We start from the raw sequence: 3,664 nt of genomic DNA on the forward strand, positions 1-3,664 counted from the left end.
TTAATTCAGGTTTGATTGGCAAGACAGACTAGGGGGCTCCCAAATGCCTTCCACCCCCATCCATAGGCCTAGGCTTGGGGCCCTGACCCCTTTCTTCAGGTCCCAGGAGAATCGCCCACAACCTCCCTGATAAGACCTCCCTCCAATGGGTCTAAGTAGGGGGGCGAAAAAAAGGCAGAGCCGGCCACGACCAGAGCCAAAGAGCCATTTCCTCCCCTTGGGCCGGCCCCTCCCCACCTCCGGGTGTCGGACGCCTTGCCGCCTTTGTGCGGCTTCCCCGCCGCGGGGCCCGTGGGAAGCCGCGCTCACAATGGCGCCGCTGCTCCCGGAAGGCCCGCTGCTGCGGGCGCCCTCGATCCAGCAGCGCGCGGCGGCTAGGGGCCAGCGAGCAGCCTCCTCGAGACCGTGGTGAGCTCCCCACGGAGCCCGCCCGCCGCTCCCGGGAAGAAGCCTCGGTCTGGAGTGGCGGTGTCCTTCCGCTGCAGACGTGCCTCTTCCCGCTGCAGGTCCTCCGCGGGAGAAGGAGCGGCCTGGGCCTGGGGCGCCATTGCCGGCCCGAGCTCCCCTCCCCCACCGTCCTTTCTCTGCCTTCCCGAGACCCGAGAGGGGGGAGGCGGGCGCCTCCGCCGATAGAGCAGCTATTGTGACCTTCCCTCGCGGAGCGGGAACCCAGCCGGCTGCGTACCGCCGGCGGTGACGGGGGAGGAGGAGACTGTGGTCGCAAACCTCGGGCCGCGGAGGGGGTGGCAATGAGAAATAAAGCTTTGCAACCTCGGGCACTTGGGCCCTTCAGAGGGTGTTTGGTTGTGTTTAGACTCCGGTGCTTCCTAACACTAATTGCAGGCTCAAAAAGAGCAGAATTTATGGCGAAGGCCAAGGCGGCTTGTTTATAATTCATGCAGTTTTAAATGGCTGTGCGCGGGCTCCGCTCTCGCCCTGGCTGTCGGCCGCGCGGGAAGGGCCTTCCCAGACTGGCCGCCGCCCCCACTCGCGCCCTGAACGACCGAGTGTGGTCATCACATGACGCTCACGCCAGAGGCTGGAACGCATCCATCCGAGTCGCTCCCGGAAGCCTCGGGGAACCTTTCTCCAGAGGTGGGAGAGGACTCCCACTCTGCTAGCGAGGGGGTGCTTTGGGGCAGCTGCAGCTGCAGCTGCTTGGAGAGGGAGCTCCCAAGCCCGCGATTCTTTGGAGCCTGAGCGTGCGAGGAGGCTGATGTCAACTGGGCCAGACACCGTTTAAAATCTAATCCATGAAACCCTAAGCTGCAGATGACACTTGGGGCCTTGCAGACACCCGCAGACTCAGCAGATACTCCTGCGGTAACACACCGCGCTGGAAAACGCCTGAAGCCGTGATGCATTATGTATTTTTATTATTATTTATGGTAGGAAGAGGAGATGAGGGGAAAACCGGGCTGAATCTAAACAGCCTGACAATTCATCTATTTAATATTTAGCCAGTTAAGAAAGGTTGTAATCCCTGCAAGGCAGCAAGCTCTCCTTTGATTTCCCTAATAGCTTTAAGAAATAATTTCTTACAAGACAATTAGAAATTCTGCCTATGGATGCAAATTTCCTAGAAAAACAATTTTAAGCCTTGAACGTGGGTAAAATATCCCTTCGGTTGAAGTCATTTATTCTTTTGATACACTTCTACAACATGTATACTTTAAACCTGCTCAGATAAAGTGAAATTTAGCAAAAAGGATAATTCCCTCCCGCCCCCAAACTAACATGCCATTTTAAAAACAGCACAAAGGAACAAGGAAACTAAATATTATTTTGAGCCATCATTATTTAGCGAAACACAAACATCCAAATAGAAACGATTGTTGTTCCACCAGAAGATTAGAAGTTAAATGATTTCCACACAATAGAAATTTCACCTCATGTCACCGGGGATGTAGTAGGAGTTGCATTATTTGTCAAACCAAATAGAGATGCGTGGGCCGACTTTGCTGAAATACAAAAGAATCGAACCTTATCTGAAGGCGTTCTCCGAGTGCCTCCTCCTAGACAAGCCCGTGTAAGCAGTCCGCCCCAGTTAAAACCACGCTAATATTTACAAAACGGTTATAAATCCTCGAAGACATTTTGCCCATTTTGTACAAAGAAACAGGAGTAAACAAAGTGTTTATACTTATTATGTTCCATTAATGAAACTTTTATTACATTACATCGTGGGGAACGTTTGTTTTCTTTAGAAATGAACCACTGATTTCTATAAGGAAAAAATTGTGAGGGCATTTCCGACAGAAAAAGCTTAGGTGCATGGCTTCAAATGATCGTTTCTTTTTCTGCATCTTAGCTTTTTCATTGTTCAATTCTTCTTATGACTTCTCTTGTATCTTTTCTTTGATTGTCAGTTTTCTTTCAAAGTTTTGTTAAGTACTTAATGCAGAAAAGTGAGCTCTGGCCTCCCCAATGTAAGTGCAACCTAAAAAGGTGGATCTGTATCTAGAAAGAGGGCGGTAGAAACAGTAAAACAGGCAGCAGAGAAACACCCTACCCAGATCATCCCGCCCAGAACATTTCTAGGTTTGCATCTTCAGATATCGCACCCTCTGAAGTCAATAGCTAGAAAGTAATCAAGTATTCCCCAGAACCAATTTGTGTACAGGATTCCAAGTAAGTGGAAACAATGTTTCACAGGGTTAGCCTATGGGGGGCGGGGGGGGAGGGGGGCCGCCGGGCGGGGTTCCTCTGGGATTGTGCACAAGAAAAAGGCAGAGTGATCTACTTGCAAGTGTGCGTGATTAACACAGATACACTTCCGACTGAGAAATTTTTTATTCTAAATATTTGTTCAAATAGTACCAGACAATTTGAAATCAATAAACTGTGGCGAGGGCTGTGGCTGTTGGGAAAAGAATAACGGGAGTCGTGCCACGCCATAGGGCCGCCTGACTCTACCCGTGAAGGACAATTTGCGGTCTTAATCCTTTACAACTACAAACACCAGCCACGGTTAACAACTGTTCAAAACTACTCTCTCAACTAGTTCAGACCAAGGGGACTAAAGAGGTGATATGTGGCCCCCCGCGGCCTGGGAGCGCGTTCCTAAACTCGGCTGGAGAACTCTACGAATATACACATAAATACATTAAGACGAGGATAAATAATCAGGAAAACGAAATGACTCGCTTCAAATAATAAATACAGATCGTTGAGTCCGATGCAATTCTTATGGGACGGGAAGAAGCATATAAATTAAGGTCTCCGCAACTAAACTAGACGCGGGCTAGGCCCGGACCCTCTGCGAGGCGCGCCGCCGATGGATCTCAGACTTACCTTCGGGACACCATTACCAGATTAGAGTCCCTCGGTCCGCAGTATGTGGCACTGTGAGGTTTAACAGCGGAGAATCCTTAGGGCTGATTTACGGCGAGTCACCCAAAATAGGGTGCGCCTGGAAAGGAGGCCCAGGCGCCTGCGCCTCGGCCGCTGTTGACCCAGAGACCGGGAGGCAGCGGACCGGGCCAGAGCGAGGGAGTGGGGGGTCACCGAGCTGCCCCGCGGGCCCCGCCCGCCACCCCCGCCACCAAAGCCAAAGAGGTAATCGCGCCGCGAGTTCGGGCCGGTGGCAGCCGCTACAGATGCGTCAGTTTGGGGGCCTCGGGCAGGCGTCCCTGAGACGAGTGGTGGGCCGAGAGATCTGTGT

The sequence above is a fragment of the Bison bison genome, unplaced genomic scaffold (assembly GCF_000754665.1).
Source record: "Bison bison bison isolate TAMUID 2011002044 unplaced genomic scaffold, Bison_UMD1.0 scf7180017864460, whole genome shotgun sequence".
In the NCBI taxonomy this organism is placed as follows: domain Eukaryota; kingdom Metazoa; phylum Chordata; class Mammalia; order Artiodactyla; family Bovidae; genus Bison; species Bison bison.